Here is a 17,862-nt window from a genome sequence, read left to right as displayed (position 1 = left end):
CATTGTGTTTGAGACCGATGTCTAGGACAATGTCAGGGAGCACCTTCTCGGTATGCACCAAGCGAGGCTGGCTGCGAAACTTTGCGGTGTATATTTCCTCGTGAAGGAACAGGAAATATGTCGAATGGAAGCAACAGCTCGTGCGCGGAGAATGGATGACTCTTGAGTCGGATGGAGCAAATACGAGACGTGACCGGAATGCGAAAATGGCAGGGACTTCCAGTGCGATGTACAACACGACCTCAAGGAGTACAAGAGAATCTCATTTACACAAAACCTTCTGGAGAAACAAATTTACTTGCAGTAGTGGGAAACCACGGTAAAAGCATAGCACGAAATCGGGACTCTTGCGAAATTCGAGATAATTGCGACATGCAGTCCGTGTGGATGTAGGAATTGACAGTCATCAGCAACTATCAGGAGTACAGTGCAAGACATGAATGCTTCTCTACCGAGTCAGAATTTCTCAGTGGAATTCTCACTGCAATTATACTGAAAACACCATAATGAAATGTACAAAGAAAAGAAAGGAGAAATTCAGGTGTGTATTAGCAAACTACAGAACAGCAAATCAATTTTTTAACAATCGTAAAACAACACTCTCTGGCACAATAGAAAATAAAGAGGGGTAAATGCTATTTGGTGAAGACATGGTGAAGAGATGGAAAGAATACATAGAGGAGTTGTATGCCGGAACACCTCTTTCAGAGGAAGTAATAGGAAGAGAAGAGCAAGTAGACGAAGATGACAAGGGAGATGACATTCTGCAAGCCGAATTTGACAGAGCCTACAAGAACTACGGGACAACAAAGCAACGGGTATTGATGACATCCCTGAAGGACTAATAAAGAATGCTGGTGACACCATGAAAATGATGCTGCTTAAACTTATTAGGTCCATCTATAACACAGGAGAGATATCGACAGACTTCTAGAAATGTATCATTGTTCCTATACCAAAGAAGGCAGCAGCTACAAAATGTGAACAGTACCGAACTCACATGAATCAAAAATTCTCATAAAAATAGTTATGAAGAGAATTGAAGGTGGAGGATATGCTGAGTGAAGATCAGTTTGGTTTCAGAAGGGGACTGGGAACAAGAGAGGCGATTCTGGCACTGAGACTCGTTATCGAAAGGCAGTTACAGAAAAATAAACCAACTTATATTACCTTTGTAGGCGTGAAAAAGGCATTTGATAACGTTATCTGGCAAGAGATGTTCAGATTGCTGAGGAAAAGTGTAATAAAGTGCAAAGACATCCGTGTGATACTCAGTTTCTGTAAGAATGAGGTGGCAGTGATTAGGAACTGTCACCAGGAACAAGAAGCAAATATTAGAAAAGGGGTAAGGCAAGGATGCGCTCTCTCTCCTCATATATTCAATGCTTACATCCTGGAAGCTATAGACCAAGTTCGAGAAACTACTGACGTGGGGATCAAAATTAATGGACAGAAGATAGACATGCTACATTATGCAGATGATACTGCTGTAGTCACGGAGACAAAAGAAGATCTAGAGGAAGTCCTCAGAACAATGTAATGCAGTCAGTATGGAATGAGAATAAACAAGAAAAAGACAAAAGTGATGATATGAAGTACAGGAGCAGAATATGAACCTATGAGAATGAGAACAGAGGAGCTAGAAGTGATAGAGGAATTTACTTACCTGGGAAGCAAAATCATAAGGGATGGTAGAAGCCGGAAAGAAATTGCGAGCAGAATACAAAAGGCCAAAATTGCATTTAATCGGAGAAGGAACTTACCAGCAACAACATCAGTCTGAAAATAAGGAAACGTATCATGAAAGATTTCGTTTGGCGTGTGGCCCTATACGGATGTGAAACTTGGACAATTGGAAGAGAAGAGAGAAGACGGCAAGAGGCCCTGGAGATGTGGTGCTATAGAAGGATGATGAAGATCAGCTGGAGAGACAAAGTAACAAACGAAGAGGTGCTTAGAAGACTACAGGAAACCAGATCTTTGTGGAGGCACATCCAAACGAGAAGACACAAACCTGTAGACACAACACCACTGGAACAACAGCAGAAGGAGCTATTGAGGGAATGAATCGGCGGGGGCGACCAAGGATATTATACATGCAACAGATCATGAATGACGTTGGATGTAACATATACGTGGAAATGAAGAGGAAGGCAGACAGAAGTGAGGAATGGCACTCTGCTGCAAATCAACCTCAGGGTTGAACACTAAATGAAACAAAATTAGCAAACTGTAATACTCATGACTCACAAGGCAATTAAATCCTCCGTACCATTCCCTCTCCATAAACTTCTCTTTTCGTGTTTTCATAATCATCGTCTCTGCTTATGCACATATGAACATTCATAGAATGGGGGACAGGAAACTTAATTTTTAAAGGATCTATTATGAAAATGGAATACAACCATTCTTTATTTCTCAACGTGATATCCCTCAAGTTCTATGCACTTAATCCAGTGCTGGATAAGCTTTTCAATTCCATTTGCAAAGAATTCGCGGGAGCGTGTGCGTAGCCAGTTACGCAATCTTGACAGGACATCCCCAGACTCAGCAACTTAGAGCTTCTTTCAGTTTGTTAAAAATATGATACCCTAGAGGTGCCAGATACGGATAACACGGGGTGCGGGGCAGATCTTTGATGGTATCAAAGCAGTGTGTGGCCTCGCGTTGTCATGCAGTAACAGGGAAGCACTGGACACCATACTGAGCCGCTTCCCCAAAACTGGTATTAAATTTCCAAGCATAAGATTTGCGTAAGTCGCACGGTTCGCATTATGACCTTGCGGCATATAATGTTCAAGGATTACTCCCTTATGGTCCTAAAACAAAGCCAACGTGACCTTATAAGCACTTCTTTCAGTTCGCACTTTCTTGGTTTTTGGAGATGAAGAATGTCACCACTCCACTGAAGCCCGCTTTCGTCCAGATTCGTGAAAATGCCTCCAACTTTCATCTCCGTTACAATATGGTGAAGAAATGCCTCCCCTTCAGCCTCGTACTGTCGCAAATTCTCCCTGCACATGTCCATGCACCTGTCTATCATTTCTGATGTCAAATGTTTTGGAACCCACCTCGCACACACTTCATTGAACATCAGGGCGTCATGAACAATATGGTGAGCTGATCAGACATTAAAGTTCATCGTTACTGCTGTATCACTCTCCATAATATACCTGTTTTCCGGCAGTAGGTCATCAACTCTCACATCTACTTCTATATCTACATCTACATCTACACTCCGCAAGCCACCTGACGGTGTGTGGCGGAGGGTACCTTGAGTACATCTATCGGTCCTCCCTTCTATTCCAGTCTCGTATTGTACGTGGAAAGGAAGATTGTCGGTATGCCTCTGTGTGGGCTCTAATCTCTCTGATTTTATACTCATGGTCTCTTCGCGAGATATACGTAGGAGGGAGCAATATACTGCTTGACTCCTCGGTGAAGGTATGTTCTCGAAACTTCAACAAAAGCCCGTACCGAGCTACTGCGCGTCTCTCCTGCAGAGTCTTCCCTGGAGTTTAACTATTATCTCCGTAACGCTTTCGCGATTACTAAATGATCCTGTAACGAAGCGCGCTGCTCTCCGTTGGATCTTCTCTCACTCTTCCATCAACCCTATCTGGTACGGATCCCACACTGCTGAGCAGTATTCAAGCAGTGGGCGAACAAGCATACTGTAACCTACTTCCTTTGTTTTCGGATTGCATTTCCTTAGGATTCTTCCAGTGAATCTCAGTCTGGCATCTGCTTTACCGACGATCAACTTTATATGATCATTCCATTTTAAATCACTCCTAATGCGTACTCCCAGATAATTTATGGAATTAACTGCTTCCAGTTGCTGACCTGCTATTGAAAGGTGGCTACACTGTGCCACTGCGCCAGAGAGTGCGCCAAAGAGTACTATTAAGCCGCCTCCACAGTGCTTGTTATGAGATTGTAGAAGTCAGTGGTAGTAGAGAGCTCGTAGAGGACAGTGCTTGTTGTGACATCGGAGAGGACAGTGTGTGTTAAGAGTTCGTACCGAGATGTGCTAGTGGTGCCCACTTGTCGTGAAATCGGAGGGATATGTTGTAGTAAAGAGTGTTGTTCCATGTCTTATGCAGTTATTTGATGGGAGTGATAGCAGATGTTATTGTAATGAGTGCATTTCGTCAATATATATGAAGGTAAAATTTATAATGTTCCTTTATTAGTTGTGTACCTGAAATAATGTGTCACTACAGGTTCAGTCAACAAAGCATCTGGCTTGTGTTCTTGGATTAGAGTGTAATTGTGATTTTTTTTGCGTAATTGTAGTTTTTCTAAATTTCTTTTGTCACGTTAGTATAGTTGGTATTTAAAAATTCTTGTCTTGTTGGAAAAGAACCGTGCCAGATGTGGGCGTTGAGTCACACTCCCACATACAGAACAGTTACTCTTGTGCTCATTGGTTTCGTAGATTTTTATAGTTGCTGGGGTCTTAATTAATTAACTGTGTTTACGAAAATTTTCTTACATTGTTCTTTGCAGTCAGATTGCGTAATAATACTAGTCAGGGCCAACCGATTACGAGACTTACGTAATCGGACATACAGCTATTAAAATCATTTTCAATCATATATTTAATTAAGCCCCCATGCACGTGGCGACCCTGCCAGGATCGTCCCTTGGATTCTTCTGATTGTGAAAATTGTAGACTGTAGTATTGTTGTAGTAATTTGTAGTATAGTGATTGTAGTCTGTATTGAGTGTGTAGATTTGGTAATTAGCATTCTTCTAATGGTATTTTTCAAAATTTAATTTTTATTGCCTTGTACACGCGTTTGACAAATTAGTGCAATTATTTCAATTGTTCGTTTGATCGTGTTTGAGGGAGATATTGCATGTAAATGGTATTGTTGGAGATAAGGAGGCATTGTGTGTAATTTTCGTACAGTGACGAATTTTTTTTGCATGTTTTGTAAATGATTACGCGATCAATGAAGAAGGCAAAAATGATGAATAGTGAAAATGACGAAATTGTTATCATGGCGAACTCGCCGACAGAGGAAAACAGTATGATGGATAATGAAGGGGAAAACAATGTAAGAAGTCGGGAAAATAGTCCGGAACCATTTCAAAATTTTTCTCAATCAGAAAATCCACAGAATCCGAGATTAACGATAGAAGATTCTGGAATAGGATCGAACACTGATAGCTTTACAGCTATGACGAAGGAAAATAGTTTTGCGGGAGATGTTAGGGGCGAAAAGAATTCTGAACAATTTAATATGGAGCAGTTGATGGGTGCAATATTAAATCTGGGATCACAAATGGAAACAATTAAAACTGATATGGGAACAATGGGAACAAAGTTAGACTCACTGGGATCACAAATGGGAACAATGGAAACACGGATGGGAACAATTAAAACTGAGATGGGAACAATTAAAACTGAGATGGGAACAATTAAAACAGAGATGGGAACTTTGGGATCTTTAATTAAAACTGATATGGGAACAATGGAAACACGGATAGATTCACGAATAGGGACATGTTTCAAAAATATGAAAGATGAATTAAAGAAAGAAATCAGGGAAGAAGTACAACCGATTCTGAATTCTCACAATAATAGATTAATTGCAGTAGAAATCAGACAAAGGGAACAGGATAGAGAACAGGAAGAAAGAGATCGCGTGATAGTACAGAAATTTTCAGAGTTAAATTTACAACGTGCACAAGACAAGGAAGAAATAATTGAAAGAATCGAGGAATCCGTACCAAATGACAGACTAAATAACTTAACACAACAATATGAACAGCTAGCTACCAAATGTGACAATACTGAAACCCGAGTCGCGACACTTACGGAAGACGTAAATAAACAGAAAGAACAATTAGGTGACTTATCGGAAAGAGTTGAGGAAATTTCAGATAAATTGACAAATCTTAGTTTACATGGGGACAGAGATTCGGATGATACAGCCCCATTACCATTTGCAGAAACCGAAGAGTATCAGAACATAAATAAGCATGTTGAAAATCAGGGAAAATTTAATGAACGCATTAAAAGGGAAGTTGAGGCATTACGAAAGCAAGTCAAACAGATCGAAGGCGAAATTGTAGGAAAAGACAGCAGAAGAAATTTCGAATCACAGACAGCAGAGGGGTTTGAAGAAAATAATTTGTTTCATTTACGGGATGCAACAAGAGAGCGCCAGGCGCGCGAACTTTACAATAATCGACATTCGGACTGGGACAGACGCGGTAGGTCTTTGTCGCCACGAGGCGAAAACTTTGACTATAAACACTTTTTGACTGTCCGGAAATTTAAGATCTTCCGCAATTCTAAGAATGACATACATCCATGTGCATGGCTAGATCAATTTATGTACGCACTTCCACAAAATTGGCCACTAAGTCACAAACTAGAATTCATGTGTGGATATTTAGAAAACGAACCGGCGACGCGGATGCGCGCACTCATTAGAGATTGCAATAATTTAAATGATTTTTATCATGCATTTCTATCGGCATATTGGTCCGAAAACACACAAGACAGAGTCAAACATAGTCTGATTATGCAGCGTAATTTTAAACAGTCTGAGTTCCGCACGCCGGCAGAGTACTCTGAAGATATGATTCGAAAGAATCAGTTCCTGTCCAACCCGTATAGCCCGACTGAATTAATTCGCATTTGTTTAACTAAGCTGCCACAATCAATAAGACAAATTGCTTTAGCTGGAAGATGTAAGGACGACATCGAGACTTTTAAGACTTTGTTGCAAGAACTTGAGTATGACAACGATGACGGGATCTCTTGTAACTTTTTCTGTAACAGTAATTATAATAGATTTTCAGAGAAAATTGATAGTGGTCGGAACGGACGTTATAGCGGTAATTTTGAGAACGATAGACGTAACAGACAGGACAATAGATACCAGCCCTATGACAATAACAGACGTTCTAACAGAAATTACACAGACAACAACGGTAATTCGTATCGGAATGATCAATCATACGGAAACAGTAATCGGTATTATCAAGACAGAAATTATTCATACAGTAATAGAAATTCTTACTACAGAAATAACCAGGGTAGTAGGTACAACAATAATTTCAGAAATGACAGTCGAAATTACACAAGAAGTAGTTATGCAGACAGACAGGAAAACAGAAATTTTAATAACAGACACAGCCAAGAATTTGCATCTAACAGACAGGAAGGACCTAATTGGCATCCTTCACGTGACAGAACTTCTGAGAGACAAGTGCAAATCGTAGAAATGGATCCGCGAAATGACGCGAATACTCAAAGACGTGACGCAAACAATCGACAATGACTTGTAGCTTCGGCTTCTGGCAGCAATATAGACGGTTCAGAAAGTAATGACACTACGACTTTACACTACGTACGCCTGGAAGACATGAGAGACATTTTATTAGACGAAAAGGAAAATAATGTAGACGCATTTTTACACCCTGTTATTGAAGTATGTGTGGGTAAGAATAAGTTCACTGCAGTATTAGATTCTGGGAGCCCACTGAATGTCATTAGTGAATCAGTTTTTCGTATATGTGAAAGAACTATTGCCTGTCCTGTGTTACCTATTTCTAAAACTACAATTCGAGGTGCGATTTCTGGAAAAAGTGTGGAGGTCAGACAACAGACCAATTTAAATTTCATTTGTCAAGGATACGAATTTTCTGCTAATTTTATTATTGTTCCATTACTCAGTACACAAATTATTTTAGGTATGGAGTTTCTTAACGCACATAAGGCAATTTTGAACTTTAAAGAAGGAAGTGTAAATTTGACTGTTGCTGGAATGCCGAAATGTCTAAAATTCTTCGAGTGTTTAACAAGATCTGAGTCAGATACAAAATGTTTAAGGTTTCTTACTTCTGATGTTTTCGTTGAGCATTATGACGACAATGTGTTTATTCATGATAATGACAATAGATACAGAGACGCGATGGATGAGATAATTAATAGCGAAGAGTTAATTAAAGAGAAGGTTAAGAAAGCTGAAGTGCCAGATGACGTTGCAAGAGAAGAGCTGCACCACATTTTGACTTCACATGCTACAGTGTTTAGTCATCACACAGGAACTATACAAGGCCTACAATATTTATTTAAAGTGAAAGAACACACACCATTTCGCGGGAAAACGTACGCTATTCCTTTGGCTTACAGAGACAAGGTTAAGAATGAACTTCAGTACATGTTAGATCAGGGCATTATTGAGCCTGCAGTCAGTCCTTATACTAGCCCATTACACGTTGTTCTTAAAAAGGATGGATCAATTCGTCTGGTTCTGGATTCCAGACAGATAAACAATATCATTATTCCTGAAACTGACCGCCCACAAAATTTAGATGAACTTCTTCAACATTTCCATGGAATTAAAGTTTTGTCCACGATTGACATGCGCGCAAGTTTTTGGCAAATAGAACTCCACCCTGATTGTAGAAAATATACTGCCTTTTTAGCTTTTGGTAACTGTTACCAATTTCGGAAATTACCGTTTGGACTTACTGTATCTTCAGCAGCATTCATTCGTAGCTTAAATGAAATTTTACCTGTGTATCTTCGTGACAATATTACTTCTTATGTTGACGACATTCTTATTGCTAAACGTTCTTGGAGTGAGCACAACAAAATTTTGGACTCATTATTACGTATCTTTGCAAAAGTTGGCATGACAGTGAACTTGGAAAAATCTGAATTTGGTCGTTCTCAGGTGAAATTTCTCGGTCACATTATCTCTACAGAAGGTATTCTTCCTGATCCAGAAAAATTAGATGCTATACGTAATTATGCTGTTCCTACTACAAAACGTGATGTTCGTAGTTTCCTTGGTGTCTGTAATTTTCTTAGACGTTTTGTTAAATTGGACGATTTGGCCACACCTCGTTTATGTGAACTATCTGGAAAGAAATCTAATTGGTGTTGGGATGAGGAAGCTCAGTCAGAATTTGAACAGCTTCGTGATGCTTTAGTTGCTGCTCCACTTCTTTCACATCCGGATTTATCTAAAGAATTTTGTTTGGCGACGGACTCATCATACAAAGGCCTAGGAGCACATTTATTTCAAGAGATAGAAGAAAACGGCGTTGTAGTACAGAAGACTATTGCATTTGGAAGTCGTGTTCTTTCTAAATCAGAAAAGAATTATTCGATTACGGAACTTGAAGCTTTGGCTGTTGTTTGGGCTTTCACAAAATTTCGCACATTTTTGTTTGGCAGACATACTAAGGTTTACACCGATCATCGAGCTCTGGAATTTCTTATGTCAACAAAATTAACTCATGGCAGATTGTCACGATGGGCGTTGTACCTACAGGAATTTGACTTTAGTATTGTTTACATACATGGTTCTGCAAATATTGTTGCTGATGCTTTATCACGTGCACCTATGGGTTTGAAACAAAGTGCTGAAGAGGACTGCAAGGAAAACAATTTTTGTTTGATGTATATTCAAGGTGTTGCGTTTGAGAACTTTATTTCGTCTTCGCTCCAGGATATCGCTAAGGAGCAAAATAAGGATCCAATCTGGAAGGACATTAAGGAGAAGTGGAGGAGAAAGGAAAGCGTAGCGATTAGACAGCATTATCTAGTTCGCAATGACATTCTTTTTAAACGAAAATCGGTCGACAACTCCGTTTCGTTAGTTTGTATTCCTGATGAGTGGGTCAATAAATTGATTTGGTATACGCATCTCAGTTATGCACACTTTGGTCCCCGAAAATGCTTTCACAAATTACGAGAAAATTGTTACTTCAGTAATATGGAAAAACGTATTCGATCTGTTCTTGCCAAATGTAAATTATGTCAAATGGCTAAGCCTCCAACGATTTCTCACAGAGCACCGTTGTTTCCCATCATTCCAGCGAAATTAAAGGAGATGGCTGCAGTCGATTTGTTCGGTCCAGTGGTTCGTTCTACTAATGGTTTTGCGTACATTTTCGTAGCAGTGGAACTGACATCAAAATATGTGTGTTTTACACCTTTACGCAAAGCAACAGCTCGTTCAGTATCTAACGCTTTCATCAAACATTTTCTTAAAGAAGTTGGTCATGTTGACAAGGTTATATCAGATAATGGATCACAGTTTCGCTCTAAAATTTGGCTTCGTACTCTACAGCGTCGTAAAATTAAACCAATCTTTATTTCACTTTTTCACCCTCAATCTAACGCTTCAGAGAGATGGATGAAGGAAATCAATAAATTGTGCCGTCTTTATTGTCATCAGAATCACAGAACTTGGGATCAGTATCTTCATATTTTTCAAAACATTCTGAATGAACTTCCTAATGACTCAACTTCCTTACCACCTATACTGGTATTAAAAAATAAAGCACCGACAAATCGCATTTCTGAAATCGTTCCTTATCCGCCTTTACGGAAACTGCGGCATTCTGAAGTTGTCAACCTGGCTCTACGAAATATTGCGTCTGCGGCTGCAAGAAGAGAGAAATCAGCTAAACGTCCTGGTCGTTCAAAAATCTTGTCAGTTGGTCAGAAGGTATTAATTAAATCTCACCGTTTGTCTCACAAAGGAAAAGGCTTGTGTCGCAAATTTTTTCTGCTTTATAACGGTCCATATAGAATTCGAAAAATTGTTCATGATAACACTGTCGAAGTAGAAACTCTTAAATCTCGACGCTCTAAAGGAATACATCATATATCAAACGTCAAAATTTTTGTGGAATGACATACTTTTGAGGAACCAACAGCTACATGTAAACACGCAGAGAGTACAAGGATACCGCGCTGTGTTTTGGCGGCGGCACATACTCAAAGCAACAGTCAAGTCTGCGCGCCGCACAAGGCAGTCGTTGACCGCGAACAATGACTTCCTACGTCACGCGCCTACAGCTGATCGAGCGCTCAGTGCGAATGCACTGACAGACGTAAACAAATACACAGTCTAATTTCTCCGACTAAATACTGTATAAAGCTATAAGGATTTGTTGAATTGTGTTATTATCATTCAGTATTTTGCAGGATACGGTTGTATAAAATACGTCACGCGGCCACAGCTGATCGAGCGCTCAGTGCGAATGCACTGACAGCCGTAAACAAACACACAGTTTAATTTCTCCGACTAAATTCAGTATAAAGCTATAGTGACTTGATGAATTCTGTTATTAACATTCAGTATTTTGCAGGATACGGTTCTATAAAATATTTAAGAACTTCAGGTAAACTCTGTGTGTCTCCGACGTTAAGACGACCTGCTATCGAGAAATTTTCAGGAAGAATGTAATTTCCAAGAAGAAACTAATTAACTAAAAAAGGGTAACTATTAATTGAGTTTATTTTTCAGGTAACATATTTCCACATAGGTACGTACTTTAGACGTAATTTGCTGCTCGCGATTACGTGATTCATACTTTGTGCTAATTTTATGTTCTATGGATTTACTTGTGAAGCGACGTGCTTGTGTACATTTACTGATTTTGACAATTATTGATTAATGAACTGGGTTGTAACTTGTGTATATTATGCATCGCTTGGCTGCTATGCTTTTTCACTGACTGATTTCGACAATTATTGATTAATGAACTGGGTTGTGACTTGTATAGATTATGCATCGCTTGGGTGCTATGCTTTTTCACTGATGTCATATTTTTTTTAATTATGTGCCTGCTGTGCTTATTTATTTAAATTATAATTGTAACTTGATTTATTGTGCTGATGTGTTTAGGTATGTAAGTTATACTTTTTGGATTTATCTGCTTGCGCCTTCATGTTTATTTATTAGGATGACATATGAACATTTATTTGCTTATGCTGATATGATGCTAATGACTTGTTTATTACGTAAGATATATGTTTACTGCTATGCGTATGGATTACATTTACACATTTCTGTTTTGTTGCCATAACTGCTCTTTAATTTGGTGTATAGAAATGCTGATATACTGTGTATAAACATAGAGTTTAGGTTACACTGTGGTATTAATTATAGATTGTTCGGTTGGCAGAGCCTCGTTGTAGGAATTGTGCTGCATCCACTTGTTGACATTTTGTTCTCTACTGGTATATTTACTCGCTATTGCTTGTTTTGCTTACGCTCAGTGCCTTATATTTTACGATAAGAAAATGAACTGCTACAATTCGACGAACGACATTAGTACAAGAAAGTCATAGAAGTCACATGAGCTGAGGTTTTATGGAAGCTGTATACATTTATGCTAATAGGAAGGAAGCTAACGACATGACATACCAATACTAGGTTTAGACCATTGACAGTTATTACACTGCATTTTTCGTGAGCAATTGAAATAGGAAGTGACACTTGACACAAGAAATACTCCAAATGTTTGCTTTTGCCATAATTCTTGAAGTGGTGTACACACTGTGAAATATTATGATCATTCACACTCCGTAATCGTACTTAATTACTGAGAGTTATTCGAACTAAGTCTGTTAGAGGTCAGGTATGCATTTCTTTTATTTAATGATGGACAAGGAACCAAAATGTATCTTATAATTTATAATGAGTAGAAAATTTGGGTCAGATGGATTACACAGAGGTTGTGTGTTGACAATGTGTCTTCGGATTGTATGGGATGCTGACTTGAAGTTGCATTAGGATTTTATCTGTACTTGTTCGAGGAGACTGACTAGAGGAAAGAGTTGTTATGGAAGTGAAATGATATTGGTGCTGAGGTTTATATTTATCGACGTATTATTATAGGTATTGAGAGTATATGAAGTTGTTTGTGGACAAGAGGTAAGGTGATATTAATGATGAGGTTTATATGTATCGACGTATTGAAGAAGTATTAGTGACGTATTGAGATTATGTGATGCTGTTGATTATTGGAGTTTTGGTGTATAAGAGGTAAAGTAAGTGAGGAGCATATTTTTTTTATGTTGGTCTTATGGAACAAGAAGGATGAAGATAGCAGACTAGAACATTAAAATAGAAGGAAGATAGTCTATACACACACTTTGTTAAATAACTAAGCAGTATATACTTTTTTTTGGAGAGAGGAAGTAATTGCATATCTTGGCTCACTGACAGTTGTTCAACAACAGTACATTTTGATCTGGCTTGGCAAACATTGGTCTTGACATGATGACTATGACGTTGACTAACTATTATTGACTGTTATACATTGCTGCCACTACTACTTGATACACATGATGAACATCAGATTTAGACAGAATTTCATTTACACAATTAACACTATTCAGTTACACAGTAGTACTTAATGTGGATGAGAGATGAGTGAGTGTGTTCTGTGTGTTTTCCTTTCCTAATCCTACCCACCTATCTCGTAAATATTATTTTATTTGTTTGTAGTGGCTTGCACTGACACCCATGAATATTATAGGTTTACTGATATTTGTGTATTGTAATAGTTAATAGGACAATTATCTGATATCATTTGTGTGTTTGTTATGATTTGTATGTTACTGTAAAAGCACTGTATGTGTATTCAAACTATTGTTCATGCCTGAACTGTCTGATTAGTGAAGATAAATATTCTGAACTGTTACCTGCACTGTTCAACATGATGTGTGACATTAGGACATGTTTAATTTGTGCTCATAAACTCTGATGGACAGTGTGATCAGTGCTAGTGAGTTTGATCGAACTGCTTCTGCAGAGAAATAATGACTTGTTGCTGTCTGCACCTACTCAACATTGCTGGGTGCCACTGATGAACTGCTTCTACTGAATTAATGTGACTTGTTGCTGTGTGTACCTCTTGAACTTTACTGGGTGCCACACATGGAACTGCTTCTACTGAAATAATGTCACTTGTTGCTGTCTGCACCTGCTCAACATTGCTGGGTGCCACTGATGGACTGCTTCTACTGAAAAGATGTCCCTTGTTGCTGTCTGCACCTGCTCTCAACATTGCTGGGTGCAACTGATGGACTGCTTCTACTGAAATGATGTCACTTGTTGGTGTCTGCACCTACTCAACATGGCTGGGTGCAACTGATGAACTGTTTTTACTGAAATGAAGTCACTGGTTGCTGTCTGCACCAACTCAACATTGCTGGGTGCCACTGATAGACTGCGTCTACTGAAGAGATGTCCCCTGTTGCTGTGTGCGCCTGATCAACATTGCTGATGCCTCTGATGGACTGCTTCTACTGAAATAATGTCACTTGTTGCTGTCTGCACCTGCTCAACATTGCTGGGTACCTCTGATGGACTGCTTCTACTGAAATAATGTCACTTGTTGGTGTCTGCACCCGCTCAACATTGCTGGGTGCAACTGATGGACTGGTTCTACTGAAATGGTGTCACTTGTTGGTGTCTGCACCTGCTCAACATTGCTGGGTGCAACTGATGAACTGTTTCTACTGAAATGAAGTCACTTGTTGCTGTCTGCACCTACTGAACATTGCTGGGTACCTCTGATGGATTGCTTCTACTGAACTAATGTGACTTGTTGCTGGGTGTACCTGCTAAACTTTACTGGGTGCAACTGATGAACTGCTTCTACCGAAAAGATGTAACCTGTTAGTGTCTTTCTTTTTTTTGTATTAACTAATCATTGAAAGCATTTTATGTGAACATTTGTATAAACTGATTTTTTTGTATATTGTGTAAACTATTATGTAAAGCCACATGCATGAAAAGAAGTTGTATTGCTTACTGTATTTCATACATTAGGTTAGTGAAAGGTCAGTGCAAAGCCAAAATTTTTAACTAATTATGTGATGTTTAAGTATTAATATTATCTTTTATTTTTGTCTGTATTTTTGTGGACGAATTTGGTGGTATTTTCACCACCAATGCTGGCAAAAATACCATCAAATTCTGGCCTGTGGAGGAGGGGCATATGAAAGGTGGCTACACTGTGCCACTGCGCCAGAGAGTGCGCCAAAGAGTACTATTAAGCCGCCTCCACAGTGCTTGTTATGAGATTGTAGAAGTCAGTGGTAGTAGAGAGCTCGTAGAGGACAGTGCTTGTTGTGACATCGGAGAGGACAGTGTGTGTTAAGAGTTCGTACCGAGATGTGCTAGTGGGCACTGCTTGTCGTGAAATCGGAGGGATATGTTGTAGTAAAGAGTGTTGTTCCATGTCTTATGCAGTTATTTGATGGGAGTGATAGCAGATGTTATTGTAATGAGTGCATTTCGTCAATATATATGAAGGTAAAATTTATAATGTTCCTTTATTAGTTGTGTACCTGAAATAATGTGTTACTACAGGTTCAGTCAACAAAGCATCTGGCTTGTGTTCTTGGATTAGAGTGTAATTGTGATTTTTTTTGCGTAATTGTAGTTTTTCTAAATTTCTTTTGTCACGTTAGTATAGTTGGTATTTAAAAATTCTTGTCTTGTTGGAAAAGAACCGTGCCAGATGTGGGCGTTGAGTCACACTCCCACATACAGAACAGTTACTCTTGTGCTCATTGGTTTCGTAGATTTTTATAGTTGCTGGGGTCTTAATTAATTAACTGTGTTTACGAAAATTTTCTTACATTGTTCTTTGCAGTCAGATTGCGTAATAATACTAGTCAGGGCCAACCGATTACGAGACTTACGTAATCGGACATACAGCTATTAAAATCATTTTCAATCATATATTTAATTAAGCCCCCATGCACTATATTGTAGCTAAATGATAAGCGATCTTCCTTTCTATGTATTCGCAGCACATTACACTTGTCTACATTGAGATTCAATTGCCATTCCCTGCAACATGCGTAAATTCGCTGCTGATCCTCCTGCATTTCAGTACAATTTTCCATTGTTACAACCTCTCGATGTACCACAGCATCATCCGCAAAAGGCCTAAGTGAACTTTGATGTCATCCACAAGGTCATTTATGTATATTGTGAATAGCTACGGTCCTACGACACTCCCCTGCGGCACACCTGAAATCACTCTTAATTCGGAAGACTTGTCTCCATTGAGAATGACATGCTGCGTTCTGTTATCTAGGAACTCTTCGACCCAATCACACAATTGATCTGATAGTCCATATGCTATTACTTTGTTCATTAAACGACTGTGGGGAACTGCATCAAACGCCTTGCGGAAGTCAAGAAACACAGCATCTACCTGGGAACCCGTGTCTATAGCCCTCCGAGTCTCGTGGACAAATAGCGCGAGCTGGGTTTCACACGATCGTATTTTTCGAAACCCATGCTGATTCCTACAGAGCAGATTTCTAGTCTCCAGAAAAGTCATTATACTCGAACATAATACGTGTTCCAAAATTCTACAACTGATCGACGTTAGAGATATAGTTCTATAGTTCTGCACATCTGTTCGACGTCCCTTCTTAAAATCGGGGATGACCTGTGCCCTTTTCCAATCCTTTGTAACGCTACGCTCTTCTAGAGACCTACGGTACACCGCTGCAAGAAGGGGGGCAAGTTCCTTCGCGTACTCTGTGTAAAATCGAACTTGTATCCCATCAGGTCCAGCGGCCTTTCCTGTTTTGAGCAATTTTGTTTTTCTATTCCTCTGTCATCTGTTTCGATATGTACAATTTTGTCATCTGTGCGACACTCTAGAGAAGGGACTACAGTGCAATCTTCCTCTGTAAAACAGCTTTGGAAAACGACATTTAGTATTTCGGCCTTTAGTCTGTCATCCTCTGTTTCAGTACCATTTTGGTCACAGAGTGTCTGGACATTTTGTTTTGATCCACCTACCGCTTTGACATAAGACCAAAATTTCTTAGGATTTTCTGCCAAGTCAGTACATAGAACTTTACTTTCAATTCATTGAACGCCTCTCGCATAGCCCTCCTCACACTACATTTCGTTTCGTGTAATTTTTGTTTGTCTGCAAGACTTTGGCTATGTTTATGTTTCCTGTGAAGTTCCCTTTGCTTCCGTAGCCGTTTTCTAACTCGTTTGTTGTACCACGGTGGCTCTTTCCCATCTCTTACGATCTAAACCGAGCGAGGTGGCGCAGTGGTTAGCACACTGGACTCGCATTCAGGAGGACGACGGTTCAATCCCGTCTCCGGCCATCCTTATTTAGGTTTTCCGTGATTTCCCTAAATCGTTTCAGGCAAATGCCGGGATGGTTCCTTTGAGAGGGCACGGCCGATTTCCTTCCCAATCCTTCCCTAACCCGAGCTTGCGCTCCGTCTCTAATGACCTCGTTGTCGACGGGACGTTAAACACTAACCACGATCTTGCTTGGCACATACTCATCTAACGCATATTGTACGTCCGCAGCTCGTGGTCGTGCGGTAGCGTTCTCGCTTCCCACGCCCGGGTTCCCGGGTTCGATTTCCGGCGGCGTCAGGGATTTTCTCTGCCTCGTGATGACTGGGTGTTGTGTGATGTCCTTAGGTTAGTTAGGTTTAAGTAGTTCTAAGTTCTAGGGGACTGATGACCATAGATGTTAAGTCCCATAGTGCTCAGAGCCATTTGAACCATTTTTTTTGCATATTGTACGATGGTTTCGAACTTTGTCCACTGATCCTCAACACTATCTGTACTTGAGACAAAACTTTTGTGTTAAGCCGTCAAGTACTATGAAATCAGCTTTTTGTCACTTTTGCTAAACAGAAAAATCTTCCTACCTTTTGTAATATTTCTATTTACGGCTGAAATCATCGACGCAGTAACCGCTTTATGATCGCTGATTCCCTGTTCTGCGTTAACTATTTCAAATATTTCGGTTCTGTTTGTCACCAGAAGGTCTAATATGTTATTGCCACGAGTCGGTTCTCTATTTAACTGCTCAAGGTAGTTATCAGATGTATATGTTGATCCTCAAATATGAATCGTGCGGGAATACCCATTGGGGAACAGAATACTTCTATTTCGCAATTTCACTTGAAACAATTCGTCGCCTAAAGAACACATGCTACCTGCGCAGCGGAGGAGGTGAGGGGGAGGGGGGGGGGGGTTAAAACAGGACAGACCGTGGACTGCGGCGGATCTAACA

Source organism: Schistocerca piceifrons, chromosome 6 (genome assembly GCF_021461385.2).
Source record: "Schistocerca piceifrons isolate TAMUIC-IGC-003096 chromosome 6, iqSchPice1.1, whole genome shotgun sequence".
NCBI lineage: Eukaryota > Metazoa > Arthropoda > Insecta > Orthoptera > Acrididae > Schistocerca > Schistocerca piceifrons.
Note: the sequence above shows the minus strand (reverse complement) of the source record.